The 23,898-nt window shown below is 37.9% G+C and overlaps 1 protein-coding gene across 1 annotated transcript in view; it reads left to right on the top strand.

Moving 5' to 3' along the window:
* The first annotated feature begins 5,254 nt into the window (after positions 1–5,254).
* The window catches only part of Nlg3 (Neuroligin 3), a 74,677-nt gene continuing 56,033 nt past the window's right edge, over positions 5,255–23,898 (top strand). The window contains 1 exon segment of the mRNA XM_020958015.2: positions 5,255–6,000. The gene's annotated coding sequence lies outside the window, so the exon portion shown is untranslated.

Below are 23,898 nucleotides of genomic sequence, written 5' to 3'. Positions count from 1 at the left end.
CCGGAGAAAAAGTAAAACGGAAACTGAATCCGAGTCACAGGGTTTCGGTTGCTGCGACTGTTGCCGTTTTGGCCCTGCAACTGCTGCGGCGGGTAAATTGTCCGTAAAGGATTTATTTGTTGGAAATTATGATTTATAAGGTCAGCCGCCAGTGGCACTCACAGCTTCCTTTCGAAGCCACAGACACAAAGGGTATGGAGGAGCCCCACCATCAAATCATTGCCAGAACTCGAACGAACGCCTTTGCACCACTTTCTTCTATTATTTCTGGCCATTGACCTCGATTTTACTGGGCCGAATTGCTCGACTGCGTAAGTAAGAAAATAAGAAACTGAAACTGAATTATGCAGTGCTTTTAACTGCAGGTTGCTATTATTACCTAGGAAAGCAAAGAAAAAAGTTATTTAAACCTTAATTTACAATTAGTAATGTTGCAATTTTCTTGAAATATTATTCCACTTTTCCTATTTCCGTTTTTTTTTTAGGATAAATTGTTTTAAAGAACATTTTATATGAATTTTGCTCGCATTGTAATAAAGAATTAAAATAAATTTAAACACAACAAAGGCAATGTACAAAGATGTGAGTATGGAGTAGATTATCTTTTGCATACATTTTAAATATTGATAAAATAAATTCACACAGAATAAGTAAGTTTGCTTATTATATTAAAAAACTTGTAATAATAATATAATAACAGGTAATAATTTTTATTATACAGGCATCTATCGGAAACTTTATAAACTTATACAAAAATTCAACAACATTTTGTGGGATTCACCAAACTTTCTCCAAGGAACTTTGGAAAGCGTTTAAGCTCTATGAAAGTGGTGAAAGCTAAGCGAAAAAGTTTTGAAGATGAAATTGGTTTTTGAATATATAGCAAGATAACTTTTGTAAAACTTTTATCAAAACAGACGTGCAAATATGTCTTCACAAGTGTACAAAATACAATTGTCATATAACTAAAGTGGACAGAAAAAAGCCAATTGTTATAGTATTCAGGACTTAATAAAAGCTTCTTTCTTGTAAACTCATGGTTCAAAAATACAGTTTACAACATTTTTTCTAGACCTTTAAAAGCACACTCTATTTTAAAGGAGTTGGATAGATATTTTGTAATCCCAAAAAATAGGTTTTTACATTATTTCTATTTGAAGTTCAAATTATCTCTTTAAATTTGGGTTTAAATTATTGCAGATCTTTGTGGTTAAAAAACAAACAGTAAACAATATTAAAACACTTTATTTTTAAATACTTAAACATTTAGAATACTATTTTTTTTTTATTTTTACACCCTTGCAAGGTATTAAAATTTTAGTGAGAAGTCATAGTTAATGTTTTAGAAAAAAATTTAATAACTTTTACAGTTTTAAACATATTTTTTATCTGATTTGATTCAAAGCTATCTTTTATTATTATAGAGTTTCGTTTTAGTTTTATAAAAATCTAAATACTATGTAATATAACTTGAAGAGAAACGGTTGTTAAATGTAAAGGATCAGTAAGTATTTTTATACCCTTGCAGGGTATTATAATTTCAGTCAGAAGTTTGCAACGCAGTGAAGGAGGCACCTCCGACCATATAAAGTATATATATTCTTGATCAGGATCAACAGCCGAGTCGATCTAGCCATGTCCGTCTGTCCGTCTGTCCGTTTCTACGCAAACTAGTCTCTCAGTTTTGAAGCTATCTGAATGAAACTTTGCAGTTAGCCTTCTATATACTCTCACTCGTATATATGTCGGAACGGATCGGACGGATCGGACGACTTTATCATATAGCTGCCATAGGAATGATCGGATAATTTTTATAAAAAAAATTATAACAATTTCAGTTTTCAACAGAATTTGATCAAATTTAAGATATAGCCATTTTACTATACTGTACAATTTTTTATAAAATTTAATGAAAATCGGACAACTATATCATATAGCTCCCATAGGAACAATCGAGAAATTAAGGCAATTAAAAATTATAACATATTCAGTTTTCAACAGATTTTCATCAAATTTAAGGTATAACCATTTTATATCAGTCTTAAATTTTGTGTAAAATTTTATTCAAATCGGACGGTACTATATTATATAGGTGCCATACAAATGATCGTTAGATGTGGAAAAAAATGCACATCTGTGACTGTAAAACTGCAAATATAATATGTAAAGCTGAATGAAATGAAAGCATGTATTACTTCATTGTTTTTTAACACAAATAAATATAATTTATATTGTTGGGATTCCAAGTCATAGAAGTTCTATCTGCAAGGGTATATAAACTTCGGCGTGCCGAAGTTAGCTTCCTTTCTTGTTCAACATTAAGTTACTATGACCAGTAAGTATGTATGATCAGTTACTAACCTTGAACACTAATAAACAATGACTTGCAACTTTTGTAACACAACACATATCTGAGACGTGGCCGGCAGCAGTCACTTCGTTCCGCGGATGTTAGAACCAGTTGGGAATCATATACTATATTGGTTAACTATGAACATTAAGTATCTATGACCAGTAAGTAACTCTGAACATATAGAATCTATGACCAGTTATTAACTATGACCAGTATGTATCTATGACCAGTAAGTATGTATGATCAGTTACTAACTTTGAACACTAATAAACAATGACTTGCAACTTTTGTAACACAACACATTTCTGAGACTTGGCCGGCAGCAGTCACTTCGTTCCGGGGATGTCAGAACCAGTTGGGAATCATATGCACCGATGTGCGAGTGTTGTTTTGGAACAAATGTAAGCTATTTGAATAAAACTATGGAGTTATTCTTCTACATAATTTTACTAGTATATAAGTCGGAGCATGGCGAATCGGTGGACTTTTTATGTATATATATATAAAGCTGACATAGGAATGATCAGTAAATAACTATGTATTATCAATAATTAATAATTAACTATGAGCCGTAAGTAACTATGAGCAGTAAGTAACTCCGAACAGTGAGTATCTATGAACAACAAGTAACTCTGAACAGTAAGTATGTATAGGGGACCATGGGAATAAGCAAATTAATTGGAATATAATTTTATAATATAATAATATACAATTCATGGCTAAGACTTACCGCAGTAGAGGACACGTGGCTCTTTCGTCATTGCTTACTTCCTTCAGTGTAGTAACCAAGATTGGGTGACTTCATCCTGGTCATCCAGATCCATTGCATTGGCCACGTCATATTTTTGGTCTCGAAGGGTGATCACTTGCACTATCACTTGAGATGTTAACACTAGGTACCCCTAGGACAGACTAAGGCGCGCGCGACCTCAGCGCCTCTATTTATAGTTCCCGAGGAGAGAGTGGAGCAGAGAAAGTGAGAGTGAGTGGGCGGGAGAGTAGGAATTGCCTCTAGAGATTAACATAGAGCGATAGGCATAGAGAGAGAGGGGGAGAGTCAGAGAGAAACAGCGAGCTATTTATTTAAGTAACTATGATCAGTAAGTAACTCTGATCGGTAAGTATCTATGACCAGTAAGTATGCATGATCGGTTACTAACTTTGAACACTAATAAACAATGACTTGCTACTTTTGTAACACAACACATTTCTGAGACTTGGCCGGGAGAAGGAACTTCGTTCCGGGGATGTTAGATCCAGTTGGGAATCATATGCGTAGATGTGCGAGAGTTGTTTTGGAACAAATTTAAGCTATTTAAATAAAACAATGGAGTTATTCTTTTATATAATTGTATTACTATGAAAACCGGAGAATGGCGAATCGGTGTACTTTATATGTATATGCATATATATAGCTGACATAGGAACAATAGGACGATTCATAGAACTATGCTTAGTAATTAACTCTGAAGAGTGATTACCTATGACCAGTAAGTAATTATGATCAGTAAGTATCAATGGACATTAAGTAACTATGACAACTAAGTAACAATGAACAATAAGTAACTCTGAACAATAAGTATCTATGACCAGTAAGTAACTTTAATCAGTAAATATCTATGACCAGTAAGTATGTATGATCAGTTACTAACTTTGAACACTAATAAACAATGACTTGCAACTTTTGTAACTTAACACATATCTGAGACGTGGCCGGCAGCAGTCATTTCGTTCCGCAGGTCTTAGAATCAGTTGGGAATCATATACTATATTGGTTAACTTTGAACATTAAGTATCTATGACCAGTAAGTAACTCTGAACAATTAGAATCTATGACCAGTTATTAACTATGATTAGTAAGTAAATACGAGCATAAGTATCTATGACTAGTAAGTAACTATGATCAATAATTAAGTATAAGCATTAAGTAACTCTGAACAGTAAGTAACTCTAAGCATTAAGTATTTATGACCATTAAGTATCTATGACCAGTAAGTATTTATGATCAGTGACTAACTTTGGACACTAATAAACAATGACTTGCAACTTTCTTAACACAACACATTTCTGAGACGTGGCCGGCAGCAGTCACTTCGATCCGGGCATGTTAGAACCAGTTGGGAATCATATGCACAGATGTGCGAGATTTGTTTTGGAACAAGGATCAAGCTATTTGAATGAAACTATGGAGTTATTCTTGTATATAATTTTACCATTAAGTAGGTCGGATCATGGCGAATCGGTGGACTATATATATATATATATATATATATATATATATATATATTTTATATATATATATCATAGGAACGATCGAAAATTTTTCGAAAAAAATTATAATTTTTCCAGTTTTAAACAGATTTTCGCGTTATTTATATATATATATATATATATATTTATATATCAATCTTTGATATAAAACCATTATATGTTAATGTAAAACTTTATAAAAATCATATATTATATAGCTGCCATACAGAACAGGAGTATATTAACTTCGGCGTGCCGAAGTTAGCTTTCCTTCTTTTTATTTTTATTTGAATTATTAATTCGATTTTTAAAACAAACTGCTTATAAGTATTAAATATCATATTTAATATGTTATCTTTAGGCTGATGCTCATCTAGCAACAAGTTGAGACAAAATGAGCCTGACTTTTTCGAAGTTTCTAAAGGAGGGGAAATTTCCCCCTATTTAATGGCTTTCCCCGCACTGAAGGGACGAATTTCTCATGGGATTTTTCCGCTCTGAAAAGTATGCTATAGCCATGCGCCCGCTCACCGAATCCTTCGGTTCTCTTTCCCTTAGTTCATGCCACGGCCATGTGGCGCTACTGTCGCTGGAATCGAGGACTCGGCCAGAACCGAACGAAGTTGGCCGAGACGACCGAGAACGGTATCCCTGTGGCCTGGGCCTGTTTTTGGCTGGCTGAATCGGCGGATTTCCATGTCAGTTCACGTTCGATATTTGTGTTGTTTGGTAGCGGCCATCGGGCGACTGTCGCATGCCTTGAAAAACCCGAACCGAACGCGTCGCGATTTCCCAAAAATCCCACATCGTACTGAAAAATAGCAGGCAGTGTGTGCGTGAGTGCGAGTTGCTGGCCAAAATGCGCGGCTGTGTGCGTGTTGAAGTTGTTGCATTGACAAGGCGCGACCAAAAACAACGCCCCAGAAAATAGAGGAACGGATGTAGCCAGTGACTTCTGACCTACCCAAGAAAGTCGAGAATTCTAAGCAGGTTCATTCAGCACACATATGCGAGATAAAGGACGCCGGAAATCGCAGGGAGCCATCGAAATTAAAGTGTGCGTGCCAGTGTCTGTGACCGCGTCCGCGTCCCCGTCCGTGTGTGCGTGTGCCAGTGTGCGTGTGTGCGAGGCGCCAACTTGCCCCGGCAGAAAGTATAGAAAATAAATAGTCAGCCCAATGGCAGCCTAGGAGAGCGCACAGGAGGCAGTGTAAAGAATATATATCTCGGCACAGAAATATTAAAGAAAATTTAATTCCCCGAGGCTGTGGTGTGAATAGCCGCTAGCCAGTGAAGTGTGACGAACGAGTGGCCCATTTTCCCTGCCCAAAGAAAGTACATTTTTTGGAAATCAAAGTCAAACCCAAGCACTTGGATCCGGTCTGGACTATTAAACGGTAATTGAGTCATAAATCAAGCCATAATTAAAGCAAATTCACTGCCCGCCTTCATGGGTCAATTCGCCACGCGAGATTAAACTTGAAATGGACATTCAGAGGCGTCGAAAGCTGGCCCTTCCCCAAAAGAAGATCCATGTCCAAGACCAAAATCAAACTCAAGACGGGCCAATCCATCATGTGACTATGGCTCGCTCGGTCTCTCTCTCTAAACCAAACAAAAAAAATGATACTTCGTACCATGAGGGACTTCAACTGATTGATTAGTTGTCGATTTGCGGGCACGCACAAGTCAAGTGTTTTGGCCACGAATATACCGCTCGATTGGCAAAATTTCTTTGTTCGCTTCGGGCTTGTTCTCTGTCTGCCAGACAAACGGCCCTCATTCTGGATGATGGCCAGCATTTGACATGAACAGCGCAATTAGTGCATAAATCGGATTGTGATCCCCCTGACCTGACAATGAACTCTGTCAGTCATTAGGGTTCAATTGTTTCCCCGTTTGCCGCTTTTGTGTTTTCATTTGCATTTGTTGCGGGCTCATCCTTTTTTTTTCTGCGGCTTGTTGAGCTCAGATTCTGAACATGAAATTTAAACGAGGATCGAAAATGCAATTTCTTGTTTATAATCGATTTAGCTATGCATTCAGGGGATTTGAAAAGAAAAATATCAAACACTTTCGTAGGCATCGGAAAAAATTTGTTAAAACTATCTAAGTTTAGGTTTAGGTTCCACACAAATATTATTTTTAGGGACCTTCAAGATTATAAGAGGATTTCTTTAAAAATATTTGTTCAAAATAAAATTCTCTAGTTATATTCATTTATATGCGTTACTAACGAAATTTATTAATAAATCAGTAAGCATTTCTTAACTTGAATTTATATCCTAACTTTTTCATTAATTTGTAAAGGGCATTAATTAAATTCATCAAAATAAAACACTTTAAATTAATAAAAACAATTTTAAGCTGACTAAATTCATTAACTTTTGGCATACAAAAATACACATCATCGTGACTACAAATTCAAATGTCTGCCCTAAAGGAAATTAACTTTTCTCGGCTCGTGTTCGCTTAGCTCCTCCCCCTACCTCAGCACTTGACTTTTAATTAAATATTAATTTTGATGAGAAAATAATACGCGCACATTAGCACTGGGCCCACCACCAGGGGCGATGACCAATGTAATTATTTGCCAGAGCCGGAAGTGCTCACTTCATGCATAGCTTTTGCTATGAGGCTAATGCCAAAGCCATACCGGATAACCCCCGGTGGTGTTGCTTAGTTGCCGTGATTAATAATGCTTAATTGCAAGTATTTGCTCCGCCGAGGAAAGAACTCTATCCGCGCCACATAGAGGGGGCTTTCCCCTTTTTGATTGATTACCACATTTTGTCGCACTAATACTGAGTGGCTCTGTATAAGTTTTGCGTATCCTTGAGCCTGAACTCGAAGGATTACTAGGGAAGGGGCTTAGCGGTGCGGCCACGTTCTGGCACTTGAAAGCTAATCAACAATTAATGAGCAATTAATATGCAAAATTTGGCACAGGCGGAGGCATCGACAGCGACAGTAGAAGGGCGGGGCACATCATTGGAATGCATAAATTAATAAACGCTTATTCGACACGGGTTTCCGTGATGATGCAGTCGGTCATTAGGCATACACATTCCACATTCGACACCAATTGATTAAGTCAAAAATTTTGACTCAAAATTTAAAGGAAAATCATTACCACTACATCTAGATTTTAAAATACATATTAAGAGGTAAATATTTTAATGCTCGTTCAAAAATAAAAACCGTAATCAATTCCAAACATTATCAAATATTCTGCGCCATGGAGAGAATACATTTATTTTTGGCTACTGCCTAGCCCTACCATTAAAATATGGATGAGGTTTATTAAATGGCAACTCCAGCGACATGTATAATTAATTTCCTGCACATTGCGTTGAATTTGTTATGTGTAAAACAAACAAACAATAGCATGTGTCATTAAAATTATAATGTGTGGATGAAAAACTTAACGAATGCGTATTAAAAAAATATATATCGCTGCTTATAAAACAGCAATAAATTTATAATACCAAACAAAAACGAAATATACAATGGAAAGCCGCCGCAGGCAAACCAATATCATTTTAAATACTTCATGAAGACGAAATGTAACTATTTACCTTGAACGCCTCTCGGGAATAATAAAACGAAACATTTCGGAAACATTTCAACTACAACATTTTTTTGTTTTTTGAGTTTCCAGCAAAGTGCTGGGTAAACAGTGGCGATAAGAAGGGAAATTATTCCTAAGACCGAAATGTTGCCTGGCAATTGCAGTAATAATATGTCACGAATCCGTGCAGCTAAACATAAAATAATGGCTGCCATAAATCATGGACATTGGCCTTGTCAAATGGCAAGAGTTTGATATATTTGCGGCTGGCGAATGCCAAAACTACACGCAATCGGAATACCAACTAAGACCGCAATTGAAGGTATTTGAATAATAGTTGGTACAAAGTAAACTTGAACAGCTCAAGCTTGGCATAAATTCACAGCAAATTTGGTGGAACTTAAGGCATCAGTTCAGGCTATTCAATTTTCTAATGGATTTTTCAGGGGAATCAAGATTGCACTAAGAAATACTGCAAATAATCAGGAAGAAGGAAAGGAAAAGGAATTTTCGAGATATAGCTTAGGAAGTTTGGAATAAACCATTTTGTTTCGGGAAAATTACACGAGTTTTTAAAGCTAATAATATTTGTTTAAAGAACGTTTCCTTATTAATAATTATGCGGATTACTTAAACATACATTGCTCATTTCGGTTCACTTTTCTTTGTAAAAACTTTGTATTGAATAACATTGTATAGAAATTTCCAATGTATTTGTCTCAAGTTAACAACAAAATTTTAATGGAATCATGTTGTTAGCTTGAAGTTTTCATTGTTTTTCTTATATGTAGTTTAGTTTTTGTAGCTCAACATCTCTACCATTAAATTGCCAACATCAGCTAGCCTGTGCTTCCGAAAAATATTTTATAATTAGACTCATTTAAAATTCTTGTTCGCCCGAAGCCCCATTTGTAACGCATTGCGTGCTAAAAGGAACGTATTTTCGCGGCATTATTTTCCGCGAATATATATAAAACTCTAGGGCCGCCTTTCCCCCCATACAACACGAGCATAATTAAATCAATTGGAGGCACACGGTATCCTAACAATAACAGGGAGAAATATCTAGCAAAAAAATAAGAGAAAAGAAAGCAGAGTCGGATGTAAAGTTTGATGAAATCGACTCTGGCTCTTTCCGGCCATTCATTATATTGCTTTGTTTGGACTTTTCCGGTCATGATGAGGGCAATTAGCAGTTTTTTTTAGCGATGGCAAACAAAGTGAAGCATACTTTTCCGAGGGTCTGCTGTCGCATGCATAGTTTTTATTCTTTCGGAGGGGCCGAGGGGATCCTGCCATGTAATTGAATATTAATCATACGCCACCCACGCCCATAACTCACGGATATGGGGGCGGGGCATTTGCATGGCAGGCTGGACAGGTGAACGAGAGTCCGGGACCCCTTTATTGTGCATCGAATTCAGGCACTAAAAAAATAAAAAATAAAAGTTGGATAACGAAACTGCCGTGTACAGGCGATATTTATTTATGCAACAACAACAATGACAACAAGGAGGAAGGACTCCGCGAGAGTCCACCTACAAGCGATCCTGCCGGGCACCTGGCATTGCATGCAGGGCCATAAATAAATTTGCTCATATTTCAGCACATGAACAATAATTAAATTCGTTTATGTGGCACAAGGGAGCTGCTAACCGTTTGGTGTGCCTTTTTTTAACCCTCCTTGGCCATCATCTTTGTAGTTTTTCTGCGCTGGCTGTTGACATTCATAATGGAAATGAATGCTGATGCTGCAGCGCCAATTAATTGTTTTTTGCCACCCCTGCCACAGTGAATATGTATATTACCACGCCCTGCGATTGGCGGACTAACAAAAAGCGCACATGGGCGCAAATAAATCCCAAGTTTATGACAGACATACACCAGCTGTAATGAAACCGAACTCGAGTTTTTTTTTCAGATTGATAAAATCGAAAATTAATTAAGGATTTATTTTGTCCTTTTTGGACGCTTCCTTTTAATGGCCTCACCAGGGGAGGTTGGTTATATATGTTTCTTTATATTCAAAGTTTTTTGGAATGAATATAATTTAATAAATGGCTTACCAAAGGTTTATGATTGCTCGTGAATCGATGGGCTCCACGGAAAATTGATGGGCATCAGTAGATACATATTTATTTATTACAATAATATGGCAGAAGATTTTTTACAGTATATCTGTAGAAAGCATATACTTTTTATATTTTCTGTTAATGGTTATATTCACTTAAGACACCACTTCCGGCTTTATCATCTGCGAAATTAATTGGTACATGGTTCATTCCATAAATTATTGTTTTACTTTCAATTATCATTAAAAAATTCCGCATTAAAATGGAGCAATTTAAATCATTGATGCAAATTGTAGCATTCCATTTATGATCCTATAGCATTCCTTTGACCTTTTTTATTTTCATATTCCGTGGACCAAGACGCATATAAATTGTATTGCGGCTGCAATTAAATGAGCATTTCTTTTTTAATTCTCGCAAAATAAAAATATAAAAAAACACATGTGATAAATGTATCTGGGCCACTTGCTGGCGGCTTTTTCAATTATAATTATAATAAAAAAAAAGTTTAAAAAAACCTGCACAAGGCCAGAAAAAATATTGATTTAAATGTGAACAGCGAATTAAATTTGCATATATCAAGAATGCTCCACATGAGCCGCCAGCGTTGATAAGTTTTAAATTTCTGACAAGTTGTCGAGGGACGCGTCATCGCTCAAGGCGCTCGTTAAGCTCCAGGAAAGTCAAGCGTTTCAGTCGAATCCGCCGAAGGGCCATAAAATATCAATGCCTGCCTTCTGCCAGCTCCAATTTAAGTCAAGTCGTGGCATGAACTGCCTCCCAGGCTTCCTATGACATACACTGGGAAATAATATTAAAATATGTTTTCAAAATTGAGTACAAATCTGCAGAAATGACAAATTAAATTGTTATGTTTTGTATGCCAGAAAATGATATGGAAACATTTCAATTTCAGTCAAGTGCTTAGCTCTTAAAGGCCTTTAAAATACTTTTTTCTAGACCTAAGCAAGCCCATTTCCTTGAAGTCACACCTTCTCTAAGTGCCACGTTCCGGAAATGTTTTTTACCCTCATTGTATTGTTCATCAGTTCCAGTTCCAATGAACTCTTTACCCATGATTTGCAGCTGACTTCTCATGGAAAAGTCGGCGCGACGAAACATTTTTCGAAAGAAAAAGCATTTTGCCTGCGGCCATCCCTATCCCCCAGTTGCTTCTCATAAATGTTTTAACGGAGTGCCATTTTGAGACGAAGTGTCACTTGTCTAAAGACAACAGCATCACGCTCGTGTGCCTTCTTTTCTGAAGACGTTCGTTATTTCCCCGCCGGGTTCTACTTAGAGAATTTTAATTTTGAAATGCCTCGCTGGGCGGGTGTGGTATGTTCCTTGAGGTTTTAAGTGACACGACGACGAGTTAATATCATAAAAAAAATATTAAAATTGTGTCAAAAACAAGACAAAGTCTTTGCCTAAATGAGTGAGGGTGTGGAGAAAAAGTTATGCATATGTTAGAATGTTTACAGACAGATTCCAACTCACTTAGGCAACTTTTTGATGTGTGGAGTAATTACGTAAAATTGCTCAACAATTCGGTTTACATACTTTGCTTTCGAGAAATCAATTCCCCTCAACCGCACACATAAATTAACCCAGCAAATCCCAGATAAATATCTATTTAGCTTAGCGGGGGGAAAAAAATAAGCCAGTAAAATCTGCTGTGCCACACGCTGTAAGACATAAACCTCACACGCTGGCCGCACCCATGACTTTCATTAGAGCCGGAATTGTTTTTCTTACTTGCCTTGGCTTATTTATAACATAGCATAGTATGCTGTGAGGGGGAGGTTCTCCTTTTGTTTCACTTTCTGGGCGATAATAAAAACGATGACGAGTATGATATGCATGTGTGGCAGCTCGGTTGGCCAATGAAACAGTCCAAGATAAATGGCTCAGAGACTGCATGCACTGGGGAAAATTAAATGGGAAAAGACTTGGAAATTGTAGAATGTCATTTAAATATTATGGTTTACTTAGATTCTTTGGGTAGTTAACTGTGAAAGAGTTGGTAATTATAGCATTTATATTTAAACATAATTGAAAGGTTACTTGAATAGTCCTCAAATTATTTATAAAAAATTTTCTTGCTTACTTTACCCACTCATATTTCCACTGAGTATTAGTATCTCACTTCATGGGTATTTATTTTTTGCCCTGTGTGTTTACCGAACTGGAATTCCAGGCAGTCCAATATCAAATCAGCCAGTGAAACTGAGTACAATGGCGGCGCACTTGATTTATGTTTATTATGTTGCCCTGCCAATAATATGGGCCAGGATCTGGCACCCTCTCCGTTGCTCGCTCCCTCCGTCGACAGGACTTGTTTATTACAAGACAATGGCGTTGACAACGGAAAGTAACAGAATCACAAGGATAAAGAAATATGGTGGCAGTAGCAGAAGCGACGCGACTGGCAATTAATATTCCACTCGCTCGCTCTGTCAATAGTTAACTACTTATTTTCGTGGAAAACAGTCCGGCATTCAATCATTTATTCATTTCGCTTTCCCCATTCGAGTGCCATTCACATTGCGATGAAGGGGACCTTGAAATGGGCTCCATTATGAGTCTCGTTCGCAGGGCTTGATTAATTCAAAATAAACCCGGTCCTAGACACTCGTATTCGGCAACAATGCCGGTCGTCATCATCAACTCAATGGGTGGAAAAAAAAGAAAAACAAAGAATAAGTGAAAAAGGAAAACAGGGAAAATCATTGGAATAAGGAACCAACTGTGGCAACTATTAATGCCCATCGCTGTGCAGTGCATAACAATGCTGATGCACATGAAGGGGGAAATGAAACTTTTGTGGTGCATCATCCACCAATGACGACAATGACATTGGCAGAAAAAAACGAGACTCGGTTCTGTGTGCAATAATTTTTAATCCGGCATTGTAGCACATGAATTTCCATAATTACTGGCAAAAGTTTTCATTTGCAGCTCTTTTTTTCGGGCGCTGCGGCGCCTGCTAACCTTGAAACGAATTTAAAGCCGCTTTTGTGCACACACACAACGGGTCGTATGCGTGATTTTTATGCAAATACACAAACAATACACAGAAAGCGGATCTCCAAACAAAACCCATCTTTCGTATGTATTTTTTTCTGGCTTCAAAAGGAAAGCGTCAGTGAGTGTTGGAGTGTGAAAACGCAAGCTTTAAATAAATTAAATGTAATGCGAGCTGCGGGGTACATTTCGAATTTTAAACTGAATGAATAGCATACTTTTTGGACAGTTGAATGAGTTATATTTCATTAGAAATGTAGCTGTTTGACTTATGAAATTCTAACTTCGAGAAGATGTGATAGGTTCTGCAAAATGTATATATCAAGACCCCAGTTCATGTCGAGTACAATGGCAAAAATAATGACATTAATTTACTTAATACACCCACTCAGATTTTCCTTTCTGGTCCTGTTCCACACAGTCACAAAAAAGTGTTAAATGTATCTTGGTTTTTTTCCTCGTATTTTTTTTTCTTTTTCTGCCAAACCATGACTCGCTGACTGATTGTCTCATTGTGACCAAGAGACACACTGACTGACATCTGATGTTCATTGTCAAAAATGCATCACAGCAACCCAGCATCCCGAGCATCAAGGGCTCAGCGGAGAGGGAAAGAACTGTGCTAATTTGTTTTTGCACTTGGTGTCGTGTTTGTTTTTATGTATTTCTTTTTTGTTTTTATGTCACGGCCAGCTGCTGGGCAAAGCCAAAGCAAAAAGCGGCGAGAAAGCGCTGCAACAGCCAAGGGGACAGACAGCATGTCAATCAAGCCCACGCTTTGGCCCAAAAGAAAAAAGCCCGAAATGGTAAAAATACAGAGACAGAGAGAGACAGAGGCGACGACAGTGCAACAAAGTGTCTTCATTTGGCAGCCAGAAATTCTGAGGTCGTGGCAACAGTGGGGCCAAGGGGTTATTTGGGGAGCCTCCGGCCAGCCTTTGGATGTAACTGCTGCACCGAGTTATGAAAACAAAATTAATGTCAGGCGGCAGTGAGAGGGTCAGCTTGGGGAAAGGCATCCCCCCAGCTTAACACTTTTTCCAACATTCAGGCGTAGTCTGCAGAGAAGAAAAATATGAACTATATAATATATACAAAAAAATATACAAAGAGTATTTAAGAACTTTACAAATTTACTAAATAAACTACATATATAAACTTATATATTACAAAATAGTGAACACGGAGATTGAGGCAAACATTTAAATACTCTTTGAACTGACTTGGTAAACCAGTTTCTTCTTCAATGCTTTTCAAATTATTTACCTAATGGATTAATAAATTTAAAAACATTTTTCTTCCTATGTTGAGTAACAGCTTTCGTCCATCAAAGAACTTAGCTTTCGTCCCTTGATTCATATTTTTTTTGCAACACTGCTGATGCTGTTTTCTGCTGGCGACCTTGTTAATGACAAACAATATACATAGTTTGTGCGATGCTTTTTCATCTGACAAATGGTCGCTCGGAGGCTTGAGTAGCCGTCTCTGAGCAAATTCACAGCATCAGGCGTTCGTCAGCAGCAGGACAGGACTTTTCCAGTTTCCCCGTTTTCACCATTTCACCCACGGAACTCCTCATGTTGTCTGTGCCGGGTCATTTTATGTGCGCAATAAAAAAAAAATGAAGCCGCTACTCGGGGCTCCTCGAGAAGGCAGCATAAATAGGAGGGCATTATAAACAAAATGTGTGCACAGTAAAAAATTGAATTAAAAATGGATTCAGGAAACTTTTATGCATACTTACTTCATAATGAAATAATAAAATATACAGTTTATACATTGACAAACTATGTAAAACTATGTTTCCATAACTCCTTTTTTAAACATATTAAATACTTGGAACCAGTAGTAGAACCAGTTTCTTCTAGAACCACGATTCTTTTGAATTTTTCCCTCTATCAAGTTCCCAAATATATTCATTAAATGCTGTAAATTAAACGCTTTTAAATCAATCTTTTTTTTTTTTGGAATCCTTTGGTCTTTTTTTTTTAAATCCTTTTCTCTGTGTACAAAGTTGGATGCTGGATGCTAACCCCATTGCCTAGTTTCCTGCCCAATGGAAATGTCAACAACAAACCGGCACAGCTTGCCTTTGGACTCATTTTTTTATAGCTCGAATTATGCAAAAATTGTTCCCCTCTTTTTATTGGCGTAACAAAAATGTTTTTAATACGCAATGGTCTGGAACCAGAGTGATAAGCTTAAATTACAAGCAAACCTTTTACACACAACTGCAAGTAGAGATGTTTAAGGAATATATATCTATATAGATATATAAGTACATTTCTCCCTTTCTCCCAGTTTATTTTGCAGGCCAGCCTGAGCTGGAGCTGTATTTCTATTTGAGGCCTGGCCAAAATTTCCCATAAAATATGGGTCAGGCCGCTGTTGATTGAGTTCTGGGTGGGGAAGGTCTGTGGCTCAGATTCTGGACAGTCGGACTCGGACAGTCTGGCATGTGAATTAAGTTGTGAGCGGGTGTCAGTTGGGGGAAAATGGAAAGATAATACAAACACAAGCAGCAGAAATGGGAAAAAAGTGAAGGGGTAAAAGTGAAAATGAAATAAACAAGAAATGGCTCTGTTTACTTGGCACGTGTTTGGCCAAATTTGTTGCCTTAGTTTTTGAGGGCAATGGCAAAACTGTTAATATGATGGGGGATAAAAGGTGAGTCTCTGGAAAGCAGATGGTAAAGGATTTCTTGGGGATTTTCGAGGACATAATTCTAGGTTTATTCATAGCTTAAGAGCTCAAGTTAAAATACTATATAAAACTATCAAAAGTTTCCCAACAGTTTTACAAGTTGCAACCTAAAATCAAATGTTGAAATAATAAAATGTGTTCTTGCTACTCATCGAAAATTAAATTATGTTACTCTGAAAAATGCCAGAAAACTGAAATTCATGCAGCAGCCAGACAAATAAATGCAATTAAATCCTGCATACAAATAGCGAGTTCTCCCTGGGAGGACAAGAAAACCATGAGCCCCAGTCGGAGGCTGGGTAATTTCATTGCATTCAATTACATGCTCGCAACAATAAAATCCTTGAACTGCTGGCCCCACATCCTGTTCTCCTCTAAACCACTTGGGCTGACCCACTTGAGCGGCCCAGCACTTGAAAATGAGTCTCCAAGGAGCGCGAGAGCAGCGTCACCGCAGTCCTCGGCTCCTGCTGCTGCCATTGTCCTTGATGGTGTGCGCCATTTTATAATAATTGCAAGAATGGGGAAAATGTAAGAAGAGGAAAAACCAGAGCCGGCTGGCTGAGGAGGCAGCGCCTAAAAACCAAATTGTAAGCGACCCTTAAGGACAATATTTCAACACAAATTTTACACCCACAACGCACAGCATTTTGCGCCTTTTTGTGTATTTTCGCTGTTGGGGGTTTGCTAAATGTAATAAAAGTGGGTGTGACTAGCACTTTACTTTATGTATGTGAGTAGAGAGTATATATATATATTTTATATATCAAACTTACTCTGATTTTGTGGTGTACGGATTTAGTCCGAATTTGTTGAAATTTGAGTAAATTACAAATAACCTTTTGTATACAAGCAATTGCTCCTTCTTGGAATAATATTATGATACAATTTTAGAGGCAAGACCCACAGTTTGATTTTAAGCCAACAAAATTGAATTTCAGTTAAATGACAAGTAATCAATAATAATGTGAGTGTCAGGTAAATAACATTGATTACAAATGAGGAATGCATTGCGTGATATGAAATGGAATGCCACATTTACTCGAATCTAAATGCTTATTGGTAGATCGCATTTCTCAATTCTCTATCTATAGGTGAAAATAGTGAGAAATAAACACTCAAAGACAAACAGACCACTATCAATATGGTTTTGGTTCATGCCACTTGTTCGGTATTGCTTTCTGCGACCACTATCAGATAGCAATCAACGGCAAAGCTAGCACTCAAGCCGCATTCACATCCACATCCAAACCACCCGTCGATTCACAGGAACAATTCTCTCTCTTCTCCCCAAAAAATTTCACCCTCAAACCCTGGGGCGCAGCTTTGTTGGTTAGCACATGTAAAATGCCAAAAACTTTGAAAAGGAGCCAAAGCGATAGACATCAATTTGAAAAATGGGCCAAAAACAACAGGAGCAACAAAAAGCAAACACAACCGAACAATGGGCGACCCAAGAGTGAACCAGGAACAAGAAATTCTTATATTTTTAGGATAAGGACATGGGGATACTCAGCACAAAACTGGGTCTGATCTACTTTCGGATTAATGACTGATATAGTAACAAATAAAACCTTTTTGCTTGACTTATAAGTATGTTATTTGCTTAATAAAGAGTAGAATACTTATAATAATATCCATAAATTCAAACTAATATCCTTCGTAACCCTAACTTTAAGGGATAGCCTCACCTTCGGCGGCGTATACTTAACGTTAGATCTGCGCTGGAAAATTTGAGAAGCATAAATTTTGACAGCCAGTTCACACAGACAGGACACATGAGATTGCCCTGGCCAGCAGGAAGCGGGCAATAAAAATCGTTACATGGCTGATGCAGAGAGCAACCTAACGGACACTCACTAGCACACCCACACACGTGGACACACTCTCCCATACACACAAACACACACACACACAGACATCCTGGGCGATGGGTAAGCCATAACAAATGCTTAGCCATACGTCACTCATACGCCAGGTAGCCCTGCTGGATACGTAGCAGGCGTTAGTTACTCCTCGATGAATGTGCACTGAAAAAGGGATCTATATATGTATATCAAATTTTATAGATTAAAATATCCAGATAGATAATTTTTCAAAAAAATAAATTCGAATATTGTTTAAAAATATATGGAAAAGGTTTATTATATAAATATATTTAATTAAACATCCGTTGATTTTACAGTTTGTCCATTGAATGTCAACATTAATATTTCTGCCCAAGCTTTCAAGAATTTTTTAATTTTTTAGTTTGAAACACCAATAATGGTGGTTTTAAGTGAAATAAAAACATAAAAACATTTAACATCTTCTTCATGGCTTTAACCAACTTTTTTCTTTTTCAAACCATAAAATTGTTTTTTAAATAAACCATCCAAATATTTAAATAAATTACTTTACGCCAAAGTTAATCAAATTAATTTTGTTTCACAAACTCTTTGTTTTTTTTTTTTTTTTTTTGGTAAAACTAAAAACTTTCTCTGTATTCCTGGTGAGATGTGTCATGCGTACTCAAAATGAATGTCCTTCGCCGAACTGGCGTTACCAAAGTGCTGGCTAGCTGGGGGAAAATTCAATAAAAACAAATTGATTGCTCCGGAGGATTTGCGTGCATGCTAAAAGCCAAAGGTAAACACCATCCACTCTCTCACCTGCTTTTGGTCCTGCTGAAGCTCAGCTAAACCCCACCTTTATGTTAAGTGGCACCTGACAGATTGTCAGCAGCGACAGGGCGACAAACAAACGCTGCCAGCTGACTTCCTATACCCAGGATCCAGGATTCAGTATCCAGGATCCAGGATGGCCACCCCAAGCACGTCGACCGATCAATATTTGGCCAACGGCGAGGATTTATGCCAGCTCATTTGACTGCCTGCCCGCTCCTGACATCTTGATTTGGATCCGAGAAAGTCAATGCCGGCAGGCAGTCCTTGGTTCCTATCCCCATCGCAAATTCGAAAAGTAGAAAACCTCGTTTGTTGCTCATTTGATGTGCGCTCACGCATAATTCCATTGGACTTTCCGGGTGTGTTTCAAGTCGATTTATGTGAAGGACAGCAGAAGTTTGCTTTCGCCTTTTGCCGGCAAGGGGGCATAAAACACATTAAAGTCCCTTTTATGACCGCCATAAAAGTCAAGTCAATTCGCCTGCTTTCGGCCTGCCTCGGTCGAAAGTCTTGACCCTCGAGTAGGACACAGAAATATTGTAACAAAAAAGGTAAACATTAAAAAATCATGAAATCTCTAGTAGGCAGAAGGCAGTGGCACTAACTTGGAATTAAAATATAAGCCTAAGAAAAATGTTAAAGCAGTACGCGAAAATCTCCACAAGATAGATGAGAACCCCCTCTGAGTAATATCCGATTTTATTATTCTTGCTCTGGCCTCTATCCGGGATATCAACAACCAATCAAGAGTTTGACAGAGGAAAAAAATAATAATGAGAATATTAGGAAAACAAAATTTCACACATCCATTTTATTTATAGTAAAGAATTCAGAAAGCCAAATTAATCAAAAATTCTAATTAAAATTCAATCCTTATGAGGCACATATATAATTTTCGTTGTTATACATTTATTTCAGTGTTTTCAGTGCCTTCTCTTCCCACAATGAAATCCTCTATCACAGCATGATTCGTTCCCAATCCCTGCCACACGCACACCACTCTAAAGCCTTAGACAGATATCAGAAAACAATACAAATCCATGGCGTACAAATATAAACATTATTTAAATGTTACCCAAAAAAATATGCTACAGCATAAAAAAAAAACAAAAGGAAATCCAAGAGGATTGAAGGGAAGGCAGGGGGGAATACAAATGCAAAGGCGGTAAACAATAAAAAGTGGGACAGCGGCGGGGCAAAAGGCGAAAACAAAAATCAAATAAATGGTAATTTAATACACTCAACATGCCATTTCATAGCTTTGGTTGTTGCTGCTGTTACTGCTGCTGCTGCTTTTTGTGGAAATTGTTATTGAAGCAACATAAATTTGCCGCACGAGGCGTGTGGCGCAGTTATTTGAATATGGCTGCACAACAAAAGGATTCACAAACACACACGCGTGTGTGTGGGATATGCTGGATTTGCAAAAGGGTTTTACACCGAAATCAACCAAAATTAAATAAAACTCAAAAATTTGCGAAAATCTCTGTGCACTTGGGGAAAAAAGATTTACTCTAAAAAATCAATAAGTATTGAGAACTTAAATTTAGGGAGATACTGCCACATTTAAGAAGGCATATTGATATGAGAACTGGATTTTGGAAAATCTAGGGATTCTAAATAAATGCTCTATTACAGAAGCTTTCATTATAATATTCTCTAAGTTAAAACCTTAAAATGCAGTAAATAAGTCATCTCGAATGAATGTATTTTTGGCAAAACATGATGATTAAACTGCAAGAGTATACACATTTCGGCATTCCCAAATTAACTTCTGTTCATTTTCTTGTCTCAACTGCTTTCGGAACTTCATTTTGGTTCAAACCTTCTTTTGAGATGCCCTTATTTTTCGCTTTATTTTACTTTATTTTTATTTTATTTTTTCGAGTGAATGTGACCATGTTTGCAGTGCCCTGTATGTGTGCGCAATGTCCAATTTATTTTGTAAGCCGGCGAAAATGAAATAAAAATCTGTTGACCAGCCGCGATTGCAAATGCGATAACAGCCCCGGGTTACAGCTACAACAGGGATACGGATACAGATACATAAAAGCGCAAAGGACGCGCACAGGACACTCACCCATAGCCAGCACATTTGGCTTGCTATCCTTTGGGGGGCGCGTCGTAATTTGCTTTATTTAATTTTGGCCACTCGTAAATCTGAGCAATCAGCGACAGAAGACAAACAGCCCCAGCACAACCAATTAGCATCAATTAAGGTGCTCAATGAGGCAGAGAACGTGATCCCAGATGCGGGTACATCGCCACATCCTGCCCCAGAATGTAGGTAGTTACATACATATATGGAATTTCCATTCCGGCTCGGTTGCAGTTGCAAATTCTTGTGTCGCCTCGCATTGTCCGTCATGCAAATGATAACTAATTAAATGCGAATGGAGGGGAAACTGCTGTTTGTGTTGGTCGTTGCCGTTTGCTCTGTCGCCTGCAAAGTTGTCGGGGCGTTGTGTCAACTTCTTGCACAGATAATGAGTTAATGAGTTTGCCAAAGTTCTTGCAGCACAAGGAGAGGGACTTGCAGCTGTCAGCTGCCAAAACTAAATGCTAAGGGGATCTCAATGTTGGCAATGTGAACTTGCCAAAGTCCCATGGTTACAGAGCAGGACATTTCGTAATTTCTCTCAAGCCATTTACATTAATTAAGCATGTGCAGTGATACGGTTCTTTTTGTAATTAAATGAAATACAAGCAACCAATTGATGATACTTTTTCAAAAAAAAGTTACCTACAAAATAAACCATATAAAACACCTCTCTATAAAAGTACAAAACATTATGAAGTCATAAAAATATCAAGGAAAAAACCAAACTACTAGCACCAGTCAAGTAAAAAGAAACCAACTAAATTTATTGTGCCTTGAGCCTATGGATTCCGGCCAGGGACACAAAAATATATAAATACAGAAATATATACATGTTCAAGGCACAACTTCAATTGTGCCAATAATTTTCGAAATTTATGGCACAACTTCTTGATATCGCATTGAAATTTTACGCACTACTTGCTGCAACCGGAAACTTTGACAATAAGCAGGCAAACCCAAAATAGCGCCGAATCCTTGGAAACCCGGAATACACATAAAACAAAGCAAACGACCAGGCAAACAGTGGATCACACATTTTATGGGCCAACTCTGAACCGAGGGCACTTAAACCGCAACAAAGTTATACATATATATTTCTGTTTGTGTGTGTACTTTGGCTAAAATTCCTTCCTTCCAACTAAATCCATGGCCCTCATTCCATTTTTATACCAATCACACCACTCATATCGCACCACCCACACGCATAAAATCGGGCGAACTGGTTTTATGCGAATACTTTTCACAAATTTATTTATAAAACTCGTTGCCTTTTAGGTACATTTAATGGCACCAAACTAATAAATGCCCTGGCTAAAATTTTAATTAAGACATTTCCATTGACTCGGACAAAAATTTGCAATTGAAATGTGGCTGAATTAGCTTTATGAATATGTACTTGTCGGCACATCAATAAGTCGCAATAATAAATACAAATTGCCATTGATTTAATTACACTATGGTCACTCGCCCTTTCTGTGTGAACCAATTAATTTGGCCAGGACACAATTAGAGCAAGGTATTTTTCAATGAAACTATTGCCAATCCTGTCTGAGCGTTAGATATAATTTTAATTAAAATTTTCAGCTTTGCCCCAAATCATTTTCATTAGAGACATTTTTAGCATAACAGCCACAAACGGAAGCCAGCGGTTCTACAGCAGGAAAAGGTGTAATAATATTGATAAATTCTAAGTTTTAATTTTCCACAAATTCTACAGTTATTAAAAATGTTTTTTTCATCAATAAAGTTCCTAAATGCTACTAATTAAATTGTTTTAATAAAGTAATGATTCCCTTTTTGGTTTCCTTGTTATTTATTTAATGAGATAACAGTTGCAATTAAAACTATTAGCTTAAATTCTCTGTACTTCTCTGGTTGCCCAGAGATTTGGCATGAGGACAGCGAAACATTTCAATTTCATGCGTTCGCGTTATGAGCGCTTAATGAAGCCGCAAGCATTTTAGTCTGCCAACCGCATAAAGTCACACGCCCGGGGCACTTTCACAAAAACCCTTCACAAAACCCCATAGCCCCTGGAAGCCAGGCAGATGGCAGTTTATTAGCCAATTTAAGACAAAAGCTGCGACAGGCCACTCCAAGTCAACCCCATCTTCATGGCCACCCGCCTGTGGTGCGTTTTATGTGCTGCGATGAATTCTGGCGGCGTTTTTGCCGGGCTGCCATTCATTTAATGACTGAACCACACACACTCACGCCCAGCCAAAAAGTAGGCGGTGGGATGAACCCACCCACACCCACACCACTCGGAAAAAAGTGCAACTGTTTAAGCTCCAAGGCAGCCACCACCTTCGGCGGGAACTGTGACAAGTGTTTGACTTTGTCTTTAGTTTTCCATGCGCTCGGCACAGACTTTCCCGGGTCCTCGGTAAGTGGCACTTTCTCGCTCTGGCATAACGTTAATTATACGACTCGTTGACCGTGCTATTAGTGCTCAGTTTCGGCTTCAAAATGTATAAAACTTTGTCACACTTAACGCTCCGGGTGGGGCGGGGCATTTCCTTGACTTTTCCTCGGTCCTTGCCCAGAGACTGTTGGCTGCTCTTGAAACCCGACATTAACAAAAGCTTTCCGTCTCTCCTTTCAGGTATGTGAAGATTGTGGAACTGAGTGTGCAGCAAAAAGGTAAAATATTAATTGAATTACTCCGCCTGTTGGCCGCAAAGCCACATTCACCACAGTCAGGCCAAATATTTGACAGAGGCAGCAGCTGCAAGCCGGAGTAAATTCAGCACATAGCCGCAGGCAGGATCCTGCCATCCTGAAGGTCCTGCTGCCGATGCCAAAATGCAAATCAGTCAAACGCATTTCATGCATGCCTGGCACTCTTTGCCCCCTCTACTGCTTTTGCTGCTGCTGGAAAAGCAGGCTAAGTGGAAATTACAAGGCGGAGTCGAGCAGATTATGCAGGATGCCAAACCACAGTCAGACAAAAGCGTTTCCTGAGTGCGGTTTACTTTCGAGAATTTTGCTAGCATCTCCTGCTTATTATTATTGGGATGCGGCATCCAAAGATGCTTTTGAAGATGCAGCTTAGTTGCCGTTTTTCATGTCGAGGCACATCTCAGTGGAAGTCTTTTGAAAGTTTTCCTATTTTCCAATTTAATTTCAGCTCAAAAAGTGCTCTCGAAGTAGTT

The sequence above is a fragment of the Drosophila serrata genome, unplaced genomic scaffold (assembly GCF_035046125.1).
Source record: "Drosophila serrata isolate PLE 108 unplaced genomic scaffold, ASM3504612v1 contig_241, whole genome shotgun sequence".
Classification (NCBI taxonomy): Eukaryota; Metazoa; Arthropoda; class Insecta; order Diptera; family Drosophilidae; genus Drosophila; species Drosophila serrata.
This window is presented reverse-complemented; position numbering and strand designations above follow the sequence as displayed.